Here is a 19,438-nt window from a genome sequence, read left to right as displayed (position 1 = left end):
CACAAAGATCTGTTTGTCTCTGCCTTCAAGGCACTGGTATTAAAGGCGTGTGCTACCTCACCCTGAAGGTACAGAGGTCAATCTCCCTCTCCCTCCCATGTGTTGGGTTTACAGGTGTGTACTACCACACCCAACAACTCTCTTCCTTTTTTTAACTTTAAGAACTTCAAATTTTAGCCTGCACATATTTTTAACACACTGTAAATCATTTAAAAATTTTCTTTGTCTTTGAATCTCTCTTTACTCTATTTCTCTCTCTGTTTTTCTGACCACATGAGTCTTTCATTTACCAAGCAATCTCAGTAGGACTAAAGCCGTGGCTTTGCTGGCCAGATGTAGCCCATTCCTTAGCTTTCTGCCATTCCAACCTTGTGGCTGAGGTACCGAACAGAGCCGCATTCAGTGCCACAAGTCTACAGTGTTTCAAGGTCCTTGCCATCAAAGAGGCTGCAACAGACAACACTCAAGCCCTCTTTCTGTAGCTGGCCCTCCTTCATCAAACAGTCAGAGTTTGCCCAGGCAGGATGGCCCAGAAAGCCGGCATTTTAAAACAACACAGTTTTTTTTCCTGCTACTGCTGAAAACATACAAGCATTCAGTTGGCTTTTATCAACACCATTTAAATGTTTTGTGGCAGGACCTCTTAAGGGCTGCAGGGTTATGCAGCTGAAGCTGAGTCAGCAAGCCTCTTTTAGATGAGAGCCCTTGCTTTCTTCTAGCAAGCAGAGCAGACCGAGAAATCGCTGCTACCAAGAAAACATGCTTTACTCTTTCCCAAGCTTTCTCAGGCTTTCAGTGGATTCAGTTGTCCACAAGGCTGCAAGCCATTCTGTAGTTATTTGAGCAGCGAGGCTGTGTCCCCAGCACCACGGCCGAATGAAGGTTATGCCTGAAATAAATACACAAAAACTGTATTCTTTTAAACACTGCTGGCCAATTAGATTCAGCATTTTAACCCATTTCTAATAATCAGTGTTGTATAACGAGGTGCACTTACCAGGAAAAATTCAGCATGTCTGACATGGTGGCTGGCTGCATCGACATCTGCCTCAGAGAGCAGAGCTATGGCATCTGCCGGGGAGAGGGGAGCATGGCTTCTCTGAGCTCACTACCTCTTCCTCCCGGCATTCTATTTTGTTTACTCCACCTACCTATGTTCTAACCTATCAGCTGAAGCGGATTCTTTCTTTAATTAATCAATAAACTTCTTCTGTCACTTTATTCTTTCAACAGCTTGCCCATATAAATCTCCCATGTGTCTTCTGTTGTATAATCTTTCATTTGTAAAGAACTTGCACTCTCAGGGGAGGATTTTTCTGACATCTCTGTGGATGGAGATCATATGAGGAAGATCAGATGAGCAACCATGACAACTCTAATGCTGTAGAGTTAGGTGGACCAGAGATTGATGGCTGACATTCCTGTGCTATGCATCAGATGCCCCTGAACTCTGGCCCTGTTGACAGACAGGCAGACATCAAGTTGGTCACACATACTTAACTCATTCGGGTTCACAGATACTGTAAATGGAGTTTTAATTCTTCTCCTAAACTAATAAAAAAACCAAGATTAGGAGAAGAGAAGAGCCTGAAGTAAGGCCTCAAAATGGGTCATTTTGCAAAGGAAAGGTTACCTGCCTCCATGTATGCTGTCTCCCTTTCTTAGTCAAATCCATCCTTCCAGTGTCTAGCTAACAGCTAACCATAGGATTGAACCCAACTGCCTTTGATTTCTGAAATAAGTGCTGTCCCCTTAAGGTCTCATAACAGCACAGGAAGGTTTGTAAGACTGTCCCAGCAACAATTTAAAGCAATTCTAGGACACCAAAGATGCAGCAAATTTGGTTAATTGGTAATATAGATCGTTCTGATGGGACAAAATAATTTAGAATTAAAAAAAAACAGATTGGTGTACTCACGATGAATTTATGTGATATGGCACACACAGGCTTCTGGTTCTGAATACTTCATGCTCGGTGGGTTTTGGAGATTGTCATGACCCTGAACCTAGCTGGAGGCTTTGGGGCCTTGAAAGGACAAGACTTAATATTTCAAGACATCCTTGTACTTGGTGCCCACTGTTTACTGATTTCCTTACAGAGAATGAGCAGCCATCTACTCCTGCTGCCATGCCTTCCCCACATGAACAGAGAGAAGACCCTATACACACAGGTCGCTTGTATTACATGTGAAGGCATAAGTCACAAACAAACTCCCACAGCAGTTTAGAATTGTGATTAATAGAATGATAAGTTCTTGAAAGGGGAAAAACTTAGAGATTACAATCCCTTACAAAAGCCCTCTGCAGGATCAGAAAAGGAGCCTAGTAGCCGGAAGGGAAGCTCAAGCAAGAGATCAAGCTGAAGGTAGAAGTTGCTTTGTAAAAGAGAGAGAGACCACAACTCAATGGGCTGGTATCTCAGTGGCTATTCAGGAAACATCACAGAGAAAGGATCTGCTTCATGCATGAGAGTCACCGATGATTTCGCTTTAAGAAAAAAACCCATCAAAACTCCCAATAACATCATCAGCATTCAACAACATGTCTATGATTTCTTTGCCTTGCCTTTGATTGTGCAGTAAATGATGCTGATAGTTAATCTGTGCAATTAATGCAAATTTCCTTGTAACTGACTAGACAGAATTGACAGGTTATCTTAAGCACAGCAGGGAGTCACTCTACGATGGAACTGGTTCATCATCACCTGTGTGACAGTGACATAATTAAGATCTTTCCTTTGTCTATAAATCTCATTATGTTCAACATGATATGTTGTCATACAGATTTCTTAGGGTTTTGTCCCACTGGTGGTTTCCTTGGTATGCTTACATAATTTTTTCCAGATCCAATCAGTTTTGACATGCACTCTCAGCTCCACGTCATTGTGTTCCCCTTATGTTCCAGTCCAGGCATTTTAGACCTCTTGTAACTGTTGTAAGAGTATCTCATGTTCCACCTAAATGATTTAGGGTTTTATTTAGGCTGGGTTTTATCTTCCATCACTGAGTTCATTGACTTTCCTTGGGCATAATTCCTGGGACACTGAGCCTAACTCCTGGGGGATTCCTCCAGTTATTTCTCCTTTCTTAGATAGTTTACACTCTCACTATTACTGTGAGAGTGTTTCTGTAGCAAATATTCTTCTCAAGATGAGAAGAAACTTCAATATTACAATCCATTTGTTATTGTGCTTTAAATACTCACACACAAACACACACAAGTTAATGCACATACACTGATGATATCTCAATTTATGGGGCCATTCTGGGGATGTCAAGATCGATATCTCTCGAGTGGTTCTCAGAAGGCCATAGGGTGACCCTCTCTAGGTACTTAAGCAGGGAGGAGAAGTTAACCGCACTGTGACATGTCCCTAGGAACTATGTGTGCCTTGTCCCATAGTCAGACTGATGACTTACTATCTTGAAAACCACCATGGAACGTTTTTTTGGCAAATGATGGAGATCAAGTCAAGGTCAAAATCAAAAAACTAGATGGAGCTTCCAAGCTCCAGTGGAAGAGCAGATGGATGGAGAAAAAGAGCAAGGATGTCTGGAATATAAGGGCTTGGACCACACTATGAGACACTGTGCCTGAACTAAGGGGATTTCAACTAATCCAGTGACCTGGGAATGAAAGAACATGGGATCAAACTGGAAGCTCTGAATGTGGCTGACAATTGGGGCAGACGGAGAAGCTAAAGATAATGGCACTTGCAATTGTCTGCATATCATACACTGGCCTTTTGTGATCATATTTTTTGTGGATGCATACCTTGCTAAATCTGGATGGATGAAGGGTGGGCTTGGACTTCCTACAGCTCAAAGTACCCTGCCCTGTATTTGGACTGGTGTTTGAGTGGAGAGGTTTATTTGCGGAGCAAGAAGAATGTGGGAGGAGGAAGAGAAGTGGAAAGTTTGATAATTATTATTATGAAGTAATGGAAAAATCAATAGAAAATAACCAATGAGGACATTGGAGCTAGGGATAAAAACATTCATGTGAGTTGTTGACTCAGACAAAAAATTATTTTACAGAAAAAAAAACACATAAAGGGGTTGAGTTACTTGGAAAATATGACTCAAGTAATTGGGAAGAAGATTGGGGTTTTTATTTTGGGTCTTCATGGGGCTGTATGAACAGCATTTTAGGACCTGTATGCTGGATATTTCTGGGGGTTAGTAGGGAAGAAACCTGGCTAGGAGGAGTTTTATGACATAAGTAGAGCCTTGATGATGTCACAAAGCTTTGGTTGGGCGTGGCAACTCTGTTCCACATGAAGCACTACTCTTCTGTGAAGGTGGGCTTACTATCTTCACGGTGGCTGAGGAGGTCAGTTCAGCTCTTGGGCTCCACAACTGTTCAACCGAATTTCCAGAAGTTGGAATCTAGAGAGCCAAGATATTTTCTTTTGGTAAATATGTTTAGGAAGCAACTAGGACCTCTGTAGTCAAAGAAAGGTTTCTTTCAAATCTGCTCTGGGTCCAAAATTTATGTCGTTAACAGCTCTTATATTTGATAGCTGGGGGACAGTTAATGTCAGGTATTCTCCCCACTCTATCTTTGCTAAAAATGTCCAATTCCTCAGTCCACTTAAATGGCAAAGATCCTCTTTGTCCATATGTGTTTTAAAAGATAATTATTTCTAATAGGTGCTGTTGCACAGATTAATGTTTCTTTCTTTTGGCAGTTTGACTCACAGTACTCACTTCTCTAATGAAGATACAGAATATCTTTATGTAATCAACCTGGATCTGGATCAGGAGACACAATAGAGAGAGCCAGTGGACTGGAGTGCCATGACCTTGGGCAGGTGGTTATAGATCAGCCAACTAACCAGTAGCTTGAGTGGTAAGGAGAGGAGTGGCTGTTCTTTGAATTATTTGCCATCTGTTCAGATATTTCTTTCTCACTTTAGGTATAGGCATAGCTTCCTCTCTCATTGATATAGTAAGTCAGGAAGTAGGTTTCTCAGTAGAGGTCAATTGCATTTTGCAACAGGAATATGTCTCTTATACACATATACTGAGCTGTAGACAAGAGTTTGATAATTTTCCTATTAATTTCTTAAGAACATATTCCATTTAGGTATCCAAATCTATTCAGCCCTCCCTTTTTCACCTGCTCCAAAGTTATTCCTAAAAAGAGCCTTGACCTCACATCCTCACCTTCTTATCCTTGCAGGCACTTATGGTGGAGGAAACCACTTTGTGTCTGATTTAAACTGAAGAGTTCTTCCTATGCAGAGATTGGCAGCTATGAAGCCCAAGCACAGAAACAGAGCCAAGAGACAGTGGAACAGGAGTGCTGTGGCCTATCTCAGAAAGTCTCCCGCCATGATGAAGATGCCTCTTAGTTGAGTGGCATGCCACATCTCCAGAAGAAGAATGGGCCATCGCTCCAGAAGCAAAAACTTAGTAAGCCTTTTGAGGCCCTGGAGAATATTGTTGGCCGCAGAATTTCTCATGGCTGGAAGGAAGCCAATGAACCAGTCACCCATTGGAAAGCCATCATTCTAGATCAACTGCCAACATATCCCTCTCTCTATTTGTTGAAATATGATGGGATTGATTGTGTCTATGGCTTGGAGCTTCATAGTGATGAAAGGATTTTAAACCTGAAGATCCTGCGTAATAATGTGCCATTTCCTCAGGTGACAGACACTCATCTCTCAAACACCATAGTTGGCAGAGCAGTGAAACATACATTCATGGGCACAAATGGCTCTAAGAATGACTGGAACGGGATGGTCCTAGAAGAGGTGCCAATCATGAAGACCTGGTTTTATATTACCTACAAGAAAGATCCGGTCTTGTACATTTACCACCTCCTGGATGACTACCTGGAAGGCAACCTCCACATCATGCCAGGCTCTAAGGAAGAGTGGAGTGGCGTGGTCCCAGATGAGGTGCAGACCATAACGACCTGTTTCTACATTGTCAACGAGAATGATCCGGTCCTGTACCTTTACTACCTTCATGATGATTCCATTGAAGGCAACCTCCACATCACGCCTGAATGTCCTCCAGTAGAGGTGACTTTGGAATTAGGCAGGGATTCCTTGGAGGGCTAAAGAGTGCAGTACAACAAAAAAGATGGAACCCAAGAGATAGGTAAAATTATTTGCCAAGTTCCCAACAAACCTTCTGTGTATTTCATCAAGTTTGATAATGACTTCCATATCTATGACTATGGTTTGGTGAAGATCTGTTAAAGTGAAATTCTCAAATTTTGAGGGGCAGACTTAATGCTCTCTTTGGGATTGTGTTTTTTCAGAGATACCTCAGGTCTTCTATGAATGCTGGTATCTTTTCCAATGGATTATTCTTTCTCAAAGAATAAAAATTTGTTAACATGTTGTGTTATTTGGTCAATGATGGATTGTGTTTGGTGGATGGGGCATCACAGAAATACATGCCTCAAAACAAAGCAGGATTTATGGTCTTTTCCCCTTGGAGAGTACAGGAGTGGGGATGCGTGGTGTGGTAAAGGACAAGATGGCTGTCAAGGAAGCAGTGGAGAGGGGACAAAAAGTTGTATGATCTCGGGGCGGTATGAAGCTTGAGGGAAAACCATGTCAAATGGAAAGATGTGACCGATATCAGCGTGAGGTATTGGGACTTAAGAGGATAAAGAGTAGATTAATCAGGAAGGGACACAAATGTATACTCAAAATCAGAGAAAATTAGGTTTCATTTGATGAATGGTTTAATTCGTACTGGCTGTAAGTCAAAGGATGTTTGATCTCCACTAGAGCATGTTGCTTAGTGAAAAGTGTCACCGCTCAGTTGCTCTTCTCCAGTAAGTTGGACATCAAACTACCTACTTAGTTTTGCCAGAATTCTGTCTGCCACCTACTTTGTCATGCCTGGATTCGGTATGCCTTGAACTCTCATAGGTCTTATCCATGCCATCCAACCCTTCTCAGTTCATTTAAATAATTGCCCTGCCATATGTGGAAAACAGTGTTCCCTTTCATTGATCATGTTCTGTAGTTCTTGGGCTATAAAACTCATGAACACACTCACCCACACACAGGATAAACATGTACATATGATGCCCACTAGTGTGTGACATGCACACATAGGATGAATGCACCCAACTCCATAATATCAGTAAAGTAGGGAATCCATGATGCTAGGTGGAGTCTGACAAAGACCCCACACACCCATCAAACCGCCAAATACCAGTATGGTACTGATGTCTGACTCCCATCCTGTAAGGAAACGGCTTTGCCCTATGTACATAACACACATCCGATCCCCTACGGGTCTGCCAGTTCCTCTAGCACAAGGTAATGCAGAAATTGATTAATTATTGATTGGTAGTGTGCTTCTAGCCTCTGAATTTCATAAAAAACATCATGTTAATAGCAAAGTTTTGAAGAAAGAGTTTTCTATTACATGGCAACAAGCTAAGGAGATTGTAAAGAAATGCCCTACCTGCTCTTTCTATAACCAAACGCCACTGCCAGCAGGAGTTAATCCAAAAGGCTCTCATAGAAATGAAATCTGGCAGATGGATGTGTTCCACTTTGCAGAATTTGGCAAATTGAAGTATGTTCATCACACCATCGACACTTATTCAGGCTTTCAGTGGGCAACTGCTTTAAGTTCAGAAAAAGCTGATTCAGTAATCACTCATTTATTAGAAGTCATGGCTATCATGGGTATACCTACACAAATAAAGACAGATAATGGTCCTGCTTATGTCTCTAGGAAGATGAAACGGTTTTTTGATCATTACAATATCAAGCATGTTACAGGTATACCATACAATCCTACAGGTCAAGCAGTCATAGAAAGATCAAATCGAACTATAAAGGATATGTTGAACAAACAGAAAGGAGTGGAAAACACCCCTAGAAATAGGTTACATAATGCTTTGTTAACCTTGAATTTTCTCAACGCTAACGAGAAGGGAACGACGGCTGTAGAAAGACATTGGATAATGGAAAAGTCTGCTGAACTAAATCAACCAGTTTATTTCAAGGATGTACTGACCTCACAATGGAAGCCAGGAGATGTGCTGCGTTGGGGAAGGGGTTTTGCTCTTATCTCCACAGGTGAGGAAAAATTATGGATACCGTCAAAATTAATAAAGGTTCGGTTTGAGGAAGGGAAGTCACTTGGAAAAGATAAATAACAATTCATTCACAAGGATGACCGACGTACAGATGGTAAGGATTACTAATAGGATGGGGGCAGGGTTCTTTTCTTATCTCCACAGGAAAATATTCATCTCCAAAGAATTTGAGGGACCCTGAATATTTAATTACTGATGGATGGAAAATAGTTACGACCCATTAAACATCAACAATAAAATTCTATACATATCGTAAGTATTGATTATATATATATATATATTTATATGTTTTATTGAACATTTCTTTATAAATGTGTAGAGCTGGTTTTGGAGTTGGACTATGGCTCAGTCCTTCTTCAATTCCAAGCCTGTTGATAAGAGGTATTTCAAAGTTTCTGTCTCAGGTCAGGAGCCATGAAATGGGACAGAATAAGAATAATTTTATACTTGATAAACTTTCTTTGCCTTCCCTCACATCTGTGTCTTTCTTTATATGTCAGTATAAGTCCTTGTTGTTAATGTTTAAATTTCCCATAACAAGCAACATATTTTCCTACAGTAATTTTTGAAGTTTCCAGGATGAAGATGGGGCCCCACAACATCAACTCAATCTGGTTTTTATGACGTCATGAATTTTTTTTTTAAGCACTAATTTTAGACCTGTTTTTTGGTACCAACTGCAAGAGACAATTTCATATGATGCACATTTTTGACAACGCTCTGGCCGGACCTTCTCAAAACACACAGAGACTAGTTATAATTTTCTTAAGTCAAAGGTTAATTTGGGAATTTTACCATCGTTTGCTTTCACAGGGGCCCCTAAGAAGAACGTCGCCCCCATGTCAGCTAGAAGCAATCTAAGAGGACGACGTCCCCTCTCCCAACAGAGTTTGCCCACAGGGTTAGGGACATCTTTTAGTGGTTGGTTTAGGAGTGAGGGGATGGGGAGATATTGTATGTAATTAGGGATAAAAAAAGGGGGGGGGATTAACTGGGTTGATGGGATGATTGGTATTTGTGACTTACTGTTTTTAGAAAATTATGTTGGTACTGTTTCTTGTATATTGATATATTGAATATTGAATGTGAGTGTTCCTACCTCTATATTGGTATAAGAGTATGCTTATATTGTATGGATACATCTATCATATCACAATGTACATTTCTACCTCTGGTACTATTTATGTAATAACATTGTTTACATTTGATAAGTAATGACATTGTTTACAGGTGAAGATCATTGTCTTCATACATTGCACAATTGTTTATTCCCTTAGTTTTCAAATTAGATAGGTATTGAGAATTACATGTTTGTCATATTATTTTTAGGTTAATCAGGTCTTTTAGATACATAGAGATTATTTTCAGTATAGATAGTATAATCTTCAGCCTCTTTGAAGAGCTGTAGAAAATGGCCTTTATCTAACCTAGAATTCTGTGCCATCGAGACACAATTTACTCCTGGCAACACCACTCTACTCCCGAGAGAACATTGAGCACCAAAGACACTCCACTGGGAGCTTGTCTTCCTGGCAGAACTGGCCTTTGGGTTAAGAAAAACCCATACCTCAACTACTGACTAAGATATAAACAGGATTGTCTTATCTTGCCAAGACAGGGTAGGATAATCCTAAGAAAGTTCCTTGCATTTGAGAATGGTATGTCAGTTATGTTAGGCCTTAGCCAAAGTTGGTTGACTCAACATTGCAAACGAGATTTTGGGTGATTGCCCAGGCAGTCAGTTGTCTCTGTCATTTGTTGCACATTTTGGATATCTCTTTTTTGTTAAGTAATATTTACTCCCTTCTCAGATCTTTGATGGAGTTGAAGATTATTTAATTGTAGTTACTCTTTAGCAAAACTTTTGCTCTCAATATTGTTTGTTATATTTATCATTTGTTATTATTGTTATAGTTATATTTGGTTTAGTTGTGTCTTATTTAGACAAAAGGGGGAGATGAAGGGGTTAAATCAGCTCCCTTTAGAGGGCGGGGTTTGCCTCAGGCGAATCCCTGCCAATAAAGGGTGCGCGGAGAGGCGGCTCGCCCCTTTTTTGTTCCTCGCTACCTGTGCTACGCTGGAACTTTGGTTCAGTAAGTTTAACAATAAACTGGTAAATATTCTTTGATATCTGCATTGCCTTTATTTTGTCAGTTCCTTTTCTGCTTCAGCTGTTAATTCTCTGGGACTGTTTAAATCTTTATCACCATCCAAGGTCTTGTTCAAATGAATTATTAGATCAGGTGTTATCCCAATAGTTGGTCGTAAACTGGAAATGTCTCCTAACAGTCTTTGAAAGTCATTAAGAGTCTGTAAGCGATCTCTCCAAATTTGTGCCTTCTGTGTCTTAATTTTTTGCAAACCTATTCTATAACCTAAATAATTAACAGAATCTCCCTTCTGAATCTTTTCAGGAGCAATTTGCAATCCCCATTTAGGTAACAATATCTGTATTTCTTCAAACAGTCTGTTCAAGGTATCTATGTTTGAATCAGATAAAAATATGTCGTCCATGTAATGGTATACAATAGATTTGGGAAATTTCTTGCGTATTATTTGCAATGGTTGGTTCACAAAATATTGGCACAGGGAGGGGCTATTTAACATACCCTGGGGGAGGATGGTCCAGTGGTACCTCCTCGAAGGTTGAGAATTGTTATAAGTAGGCACTGTGAAGGCAAATTTTTCTCTATCTTCTTTTTGCAAAGGTATAGTGAAAAAACAATCCTTTAAATCAATAACTATGAGAGGCCATCCTTTTGGTAATAAAGAGGGCAACGGAATTCCAGATTGCAGAGGGCCCATAGGTTGAATAACCTTGTTGATGGCCCTGAGATCTGTCACCATTCTCCATTTACCTGATTTTTTCTTAACCACAAATACAGGAGAATTCCAAGGGCTGGTAGATTCTTCTATATGTCCAGCATCTAGTTGCTCTTGTACCAGCTGTTCTAAAGCCTGTAGCTTTTCCTCAGCTAAAGGCCATTGCTTTGTCCATATTGGTTTCTCAGTCAACCATTTTAGAGGCAAGGCTGTTGGTATTTCTGAAGGGACATCAATTGCTTGTTCCTGCACAGCCCTAATGGCCGGTTTTGTCCTTTTGTAATAACTTTTAATATTCCTTTCAGAAATATGGGCTCTAGAAGTAGCAGGAATGTTAATTTGAGTATTCCATTGTTGTAATAGGTCACGACCCCATAAATTCATTGCAATATTGGCTACATAAGGCCTTAATTTTCCTATTTGTCCCTCAGGCCCTATACATTCAACCCATCTCGTGCTCTGCCTTACTCGAGATAGGGTTCCAATTCCCAGGAGCTGAACATTTACATTCTGAAGAGGCCAATATGGAGGCCAAGATTCTGGGGGTAATGATACTTACATCAGCACCTGTGTCCAGTAGGCCAGTAATAAAAATGCCATTTACACACACTCTCAGCTTAGGTCTTTGATCATTTATAGAAGTTTGCCAAAACACACGTAACTCATCTTTCTGATTACTATTGCTTGTAACAGTAGGCATGTGGCTTTCTAATTGTCCTGACGAGGCATGTTCTCTGCAGAAACTGGGAATGTCTGAACCATGTTTGCCATGGGGGCCTGAGAGGCCCCCCCTCTCACGTTTCCCATCTGTATCAGGTTGCCTTGTCTATCTCTTGTAGACCTGCATTCATTCGTCCAGTGTCTGCCCTTCCCACATCTTCTACATAAACCTGAAGGCTGATTCCTTCTATTCCTGTTATTTCTAGAAGACGCATTATTATTATTTCTGAAAACCCGTTGTTTACAATTCCTTTTCATATGACCCATTTTGCCACAATTAAAACATTTGGTATTCTGGTGTCTCGTTTTACCATTGGAAATTGCTTCTTCTACCCATGCTTCAGTGCCATAGTCAAATGTGTCAACATCTAGTGTATGCAAGACCCATTCTTCCAAGGACGCTGATCTGAACATTAAAGGCCTCAAGATACTTTTGCATTCCACATTAGCATTTTCGTAAGCCAAAGACTCAATTATTATATGTCTTGCTTCTGGGTCAGGTATCCCCATTTGTACAGCCTTAGTTAATCCTTGTAAAAAGTCACTAAAGGGTTCTCTCTGACCCTGTTTAACTGCGACAAATGATTCCATTCTCTGTCCTGGGTCTTGTACTCTGTCCCAAGCCCTTAAGGCTGCTGTAGTACACATGGAGAGTATGTTTTCATCCAAATTAGCTTGTTCCTGAGGGTCTGAAAAGAGCCCTTCACCTAGAATTTTATCTAGGGAAACGTCAATTCCCTTCGCCTTTTCCTGCTGTTCTAAAAGTCTAGCCTCTTGCCTGAATAAGCATTTCCATTTTAATTGCGGTCCACTCTCAAGGACCGCGGAGCTCAGCTGGAGCCAGTCCAAGGGGGTTGCTTTGCTTGTTGTGGCCCAAGATTTTAGCATCTCTTTAACAAAAGGGGAGTGCATCCCAAAAGACATGATGGCCTGTTTAATTTCTTTGAGATCATTCATACGGACAGGCTCCCATGTATCTTCCTTGATGACCCTAGGGTTTCTGGAACCAACCACCTTTTCTGTTGTTATTACAGGAAAGGCATGTAGAGCTGTAGGTAGAGCTTTGTGAAAATTTTCCCGGAGGGATTTATCCACAGATGTAGTTAAAATTTGCCTTTCTACCCTTTGCTCTTCTTCATCAGAATTTAGAAATTCCTCAATCTTTTCAATTCTATTCACCATTGCTTTTTGTAATGTCTGAATCTCCTGCCCAGAATTATGTTCTAAAGCCTTCATTGAGGATTCTAGAGTATGAAATTTGTCCAGTAGAGATAACTTGTCATCTTTGGACATAATTTTTATGGCATAAACCGTGCCTTCTTGTATTGAAAATCTTGCCGCCAATCTGTCATAAGCTTTAGACAAAATTCGATTGTCACATTCAGCAGTTTTGATTCTCTCAGTTAACGTTTCAGTTCCTACAGAAAGGGACTGCTGAAACTTACGATCTAATTCAGCTGTTCCTTCTTCCATAGTAATGAATTTCTCCTTAACATCAGAAAGGGACTGCTGAAACTTACGATCTAATTTAGCTGTTCCTTCTTCCATAGTAATGAATTTCTCCTTAACATCAGAAAGGGACTGCTGAAACTTACGATCTAATTCAGCTGTTCCTTCTTCCATAGTAATGAATTTCTCCTTAACATCAACCTGTACTTTTTCTAGATTTTACTCAGTTAACCAAGTCATGTTAAACAAAGATTTGTTTTCTTCCTGGAGAACTTCAAACTGATTCTTGAGAAGATTGTTGTCGCTCTCAATAGTTTTCAAACGTTCAACCTCTGCCTTAAGAGATTTGATCATTTTCCTATTATCAAACCAAATAGTGCTAAGGAAAATTAAGAATCCCAGGAATATCCATATATGTGGTGTGGTAGACACCTCTTGTAAGATCTCCCAAATGGTGCACTCAAAAGAACTATTGAACTAGGCTGCGGTCATGTTCTCAGTCATTATTTAGAAAAGAAAAAGTTCTCTTACCTGTAATAACTGGTTCCTGCCAGTGGTGGCGAAAGAGTCCAGTTGAATCCACGTGTCCTAAATCTGAAATAAAACGACTCAAAAACAAAATTGAAACAGACACCAGGCTGATAAGTATTTTTTGCCGGGGCTCTCAGGCCGCTGTCACGTGACCTGAGCGCTGGCGGCGGTGGGAGGGGGAGCAGCAGACACAGGCAGCGCGCGCGCCGGCGGGCGGGCACGGGAAATCTGGCCGGGGCGGCTCGGAAAAGAGGCTTAGGCGCTGTTAAAAAGGCTCTGTCGATATCAAACTCACTGCTTGATACTCTAACAAGCAGCAGGGAAAATTGAGTCGCTCAGAATCTCAGCTGTTTCAGCGCACGCCCAGAGAGACTGCTCAGAATCCCAACTTCTTCCGCGCGCGCCCAGAGAGACCGCCGCAGCGACTGGGGGTGCAAGAGACTCCGATTCGGGGCCGGTTCTCGGCAAAGACCCACGGGGCAGGCGCCAGATGTTCCCGCACAAAATAAAGGCAATGCAGATATCAAAGAATATTTACCAGTTTATTGTTAAACTTACTGAACCAAAGTTCCAGCGTAGCACAGGTAGCGAGGAACAAAAAAGGGGCGAGCCGCCTCTTCGCGCACCATTTATTGGCAGGGATTCGCCTGAGGCAAACCCCGCCCTCTAAAGGGAGCTGATTTAACCCCTTCATTTGGGCTATAAAACTCATGAACACACTCACCCACACACAGGATAAACATGTACATATGATGCCCACTAGTGTGTGACATGCACACATATGATGAATGCACCCAACTCCATAATATCAGTAAAGTAGGGAATCCATGATGCTAGGTGGAGTCTGGCAAAGACCCCACACACCCATCAAACCGCCAAATACCAGTATGGTACTGATGTCTGACTCCCATCCTGGAAGGAACCTGCCATCCTGTAACTGGGCTATTTTTGGTTCCTTCATCTTCACAAACTTGGTTAAAATGTTAGAGTTGTCAAACTGGGAGTTAGGGTCCAGCATGTAGATCAGCTGTCCCAGGTCAGGTGATTTGGCTACAATTTGGGTGAGAAATTGTACCAGGGAATTCTGGTACACACTCTCCTCTTCTTCTCCCTGTCTTCATCATCACTCTTGTGGGTGGGCCTGGAGCACAAAGAAGGTAAAATGGAATAAGCCTCCTCCTTAGTGGAAAACCTTGTCAATCCTTAATTTGACCTGACTCTCTGAGGGAATGCAGAACATTATTTCCTACTAGGTCTCCTCATTCATTGGTTCACTCATTTTTCCAAGGAATGATTGAATTCATCCATTCTTCCTTGTCTCTCTCTCTTCTTTCTTCCCTTCTTCCATTTCCCCCTTGATTGTAGAAATTTGAGCAGCAGGGCTGCATCCCCATGGGGCCGCCTTGTAAGGTTATGCTCCGAAATAACAACACAAAACTATTCATTTCAACACTGCCTGCCCCATTATTTTCAGCCTCTTAACCCATGTCTAATAATGTATGTTGCAGCATGAGGTGCGCTTAGAAGGAAAGATTTAGCATGTCTGACCTGGTGGCTGGCTGTATCGTCATCTGCCTCAGAGTGCAGAGCTACCATTTCTGCCCATGGGAGAGGTGCATGGCATCTCTAAGCTCAATTCCTATTCCTCCCAGCATTCTCTAATGTTTATTCCACCCACCTATGTTCTAACCTTTCAGGCCAAACAGTTTCTTTATTTAATTAACCAATGACCTATACTCCATCATTACTCCTATTTCTGTTTAAACAAGAACGGAATCTTTAACTTTAACATAGCAAAATTACATATAACAAAACAGTTATCAAGCAAGAATTACAGTTACAATATTTATATCTATTTTATCTTTTATCATAACAATGGAAAACTATAACTATCTATCTATTCTTCAACTCCATCAGAGACTCCAGAATAATACAGTATTACCTAAGCAAACAAAAAGTAAGCCATTTTCAAACTCTAGAAATGACAGAGACATCTCGCTGCCTGGACAGTCACACAAAGTTCCTCTGTACCGTTGGGGTTTCCATCCTCAGCCTACAGGCCCATAGTTTTCAGCAGACATTTCCATGAAGCAGGAAATTTCAAAGGCAGTCACTATCTGCTTGTCTTCAAGAATGTTTTGCTGACACTTTCCTGAATCAGGAACATGAAAAGATCATCTCACCTTTAGGCAAGTTCAGTAGTCCTCTCTCTGAGTGTTTTCTGTGTACAGTTTATGCAACAATCCAGGCAAGAGCAGTTTCTTCCCCAAATGGCTATCAAACTCCATAAGGATACTCTGTGATGCCCATCTTCTTCCTGAAGTAGATATGTGCTGCCAAGAGTAGAGTGTCTCACTGTCATGAAAAACCCTAAGGTACTAAAACATTAAATAGCCTATTTTGTAGTCTAGAGAGTTATGAATAATGCCTATCTGACTGAAATATATATATCTATGTAGCTAGAAAATCTAACTAACATGACTACAAACTTGACTATTATTAATGATTATCCATTAATAACCTATATACATTATATTTTTAAATGAACTACACAATCACAATACCTTAATTAAGATCAAAAATGCATATACATATAACAAAATTGACCTAAAATCTCTATCAGTAAAGCAAAATCTATACTAATGCAAATATTCATATCTATGTCACATCCCACTTTAAATGTAAAAGAACGTTTATAAGCCATATTTGGGAATGTGGGTGCAGTTTCTTCTCTCCAAAATGCTTCCTGCTGAATGGTGGCATCATTATTGATTTATCTCAGTTGGCAGTTGAGCGAAGCAATTTTTTAAAGGTGTTCACAGCAACCTTTAAGTAGGGCGTGGTCCATCCTACCATATTAGGATAGAGGCATCCACAGACTATCACCCTCTGTGAAAACAAAATAGAAACTCCTTTCCAAAGCATCATGTCCTTAGATCCAATTTTCATTGACAAGGCATTTTCAAAATATCTATGTTGGATTATTTCAGCAGCTTTTATAAAGAAACATCTTTTAGCAGCTATTGCTACTGCCTCAAAATTCAAATGATTCAAAAAGAGCATAATAGCATACAATATCAAAATTCGCTGTGAATTTTCCATCTTTGTGCGCTTCAATTTAACCTCTATTTTGTTTATTTTTCCTTTTTATTTTTTGCCTTTTGAGACAGGTTCTCTGTATCTTTGACTGGAATAACTCTGTATACCTGTCTGTCCTTGAAGTCTCAGAGATCTGCCTCTCTCTGCCTTTCAGGCATTGGGATTAAAGGTGTATGCTACTAACACATTGAACTCACAAAGATCTGTTTGTCTCTGCCTTCAAGGCACTGGGATTAAAGGCGTGTGCTACCTCACCCTGAAGGTACAGAGGTCAATCTCCCTCTGCCTCCCATGTGTTGGGTTTACAGGTGTGTACTACCACACCCAACAACTCTCTTCCTTTTTTTAACTTTAAGAACTTCAAATTTTAGCCTGCACATATTTTTAACACACTGTAAATCATTTAAAAAATTTCTTTGTCTTTGAATCTCTCTTTACTCTATTTCTCTCTCTGTTTTTCTGACCACATGAGTCTTTCATTTACCAAGCAATCTCAGTAGGACTAAAGCCGTGGCTTTGCTGGCCAGACGTAGCCCATTCCTTAGCTTTCTGCCATTCCAACCTTGTGGCTGAGGTACCGAACAGAGCCGCATTCAGTGCCACAAGTCTACAGTGTTTCAAGGTCCTTGCCATCAAAGAGGCTGCAACAGACAACACTCAAGCCCTCTTTCTGTAGCTGGCCCTCCTTCCTCAAACAGTCAGAGTTTGCCCAGGCAGGATGGCCCAGAAAGCCGGCATTTTAAAACAACACAGTTTTTTTTTCTGCTACTGCTGAAAACATACAAGCATTCAGTTGGCTTTTATCAACACCATTTAAATGTTGTGTGGCAGGACCTCTTAAGGGCTGCACGGTTTTGCAGCTGAAGCTGAGTCAGCAAGCCTCTTTTAGATGAGAGCCCTTGCTTTCTTCTAGCAAGCAGAGCAGACCAAGAAATCGCTGCTACCAAGAAAACATGCTTTACTCTTTCCCAAGCATTCTCAGGCTTTCAGTGGATTCAGTTGTCCACAAGGCTGCAAGCCATTCTGTAGTTATTTGAGCAGCGAGGCTCTGTCCCCAGTACCACGGCCGCATGAAGGTTATGCCTGAAATAAATACACAAAAACTGTATTCTTTTAAACACTGCTGGCCCATTAGATTCAGCATTTTAACCCAATTCTAATAATCAGTGTAGTATAATGAGGTGCACTTACCAGGAAAAATTCAGCATGTCTGACATGGTGGCTGGCTGCATCGACATCTGCCTCAGAGAGCAGAGCTATGGCATCTGCCGGGGAGAGGGGAGCATGGCTTCTCTGAGCTCACTACCTCTTCCTCCCGGCATTCTATTTTGTTTACTCCACCTACATATGTTCTAACCTATCAGCTGAAGCGGATTCTTTCTTTACTTAATCAATAAACTTCTTCTGTGACTTTATCCTTTCAACAGCTTGCCCATATAAATCTCCCATGTGTCTTCTGTTGTATAATCTTTCATTTGTAAAGAACTTGCACTCTCAGGGGAGGATTTTTCTGACATCTCTGTGGATGGAGATCATATGAGGAAGATCAGATGAGCAACCATGACAACTCTAATGCTGTAGAGTTAGGTGGACCAGAGATTGATGGCTGACATTCCTGTGCTATGCATCAGATGCCCCTGAACTCTGGCCCTGTTGACAGACAGGCAGACATCAAGTTGGTCACATATACTTAACTCATTTGGGTTCACAGATACTGTAAATGGAGTTTTAATTCTTCTCCTAAACTAATAAAAAAACCAAGATTAGGAGAAGAGAAGAGCCTGAAGTAAGGCCTCAAAATGGGTCATTTTGCAAAGGAAAGGTTACCTGCCTCCATGTATGCTGTCTCCCTTTCTTAGTCAAATCCATCCTTCCAGTGTCTAGCTAAAAGCTAACCATAGGATTGAACCCAACTGCCTTTGATTTCTGAAATAAGTGCTATCCCCTTAAGGTCTCATAACAGCACAGGAAGGTTTGTAAGACTGTCCCAGCAACAATTTAAAGCAATTCTATGACACCAAAGAGGCAGCAAATTTGGTTAATTGGTAATATAAATCGTTCTGATGGGACAAAATAATTTAGAATTGAAAAAAAAACAGATTGGTGTACTCACGATGAATTTATGTGATATGGCACACACAGGCTTCTGGTTCTGAATACTTCATGCTCGGTGTGTTTTGGAGATTGTCGTGACCCTGAACCTAGCTGGAGGCTTTGGGGCCTTGAAAGGACAAGACTTAATATTTCAGGACATCCTTGTACTTGGTCCCCACTGTTTACTGATTTCCTTACAGAGAATGAGCATCCATCTACTCCTGCTGCCATGCCTTCCCCACATGAACAGAGAGAAGACCCTATACACACAGGTCGCTTGTATCACATGTGAAGTCATGAGTCACAAAAAAACTCCCACAGCAGTTTAGAATTGTGATTAATAGAATGATTAGTTCTTGAAAGGGGAAAAACTGAGAGATCACAATCCCTTACAAAAGCCCTCTGCAGGATCAGAAAAGGAGCCTAGTAGTCGGAAGGGAAGCTCAAGCAAGAGATCAAGCTGAAGGTAGAAGTTGCTTTGTAAAAGAGAGAGAGACCACAACTCAATGGGCTGGTATCTCAGTGGCTATTCAGGAAACATCACAGAGAAAGGATCTGCTTCATGCATGAGAGTCACCGATGATTTCGCTTTAAGAAAAAAACCCATCAAAACTCCCAATAACATCATCAGCATTCA

This window comes from Microtus pennsylvanicus, chromosome Y (assembly GCF_037038515.1).
Source record: "Microtus pennsylvanicus isolate mMicPen1 chromosome Y, mMicPen1.hap1, whole genome shotgun sequence".
Classification (NCBI taxonomy): Eukaryota; Metazoa; Chordata; class Mammalia; order Rodentia; family Cricetidae; genus Microtus; species Microtus pennsylvanicus.
This window is presented reverse-complemented; position numbering follows the sequence as displayed.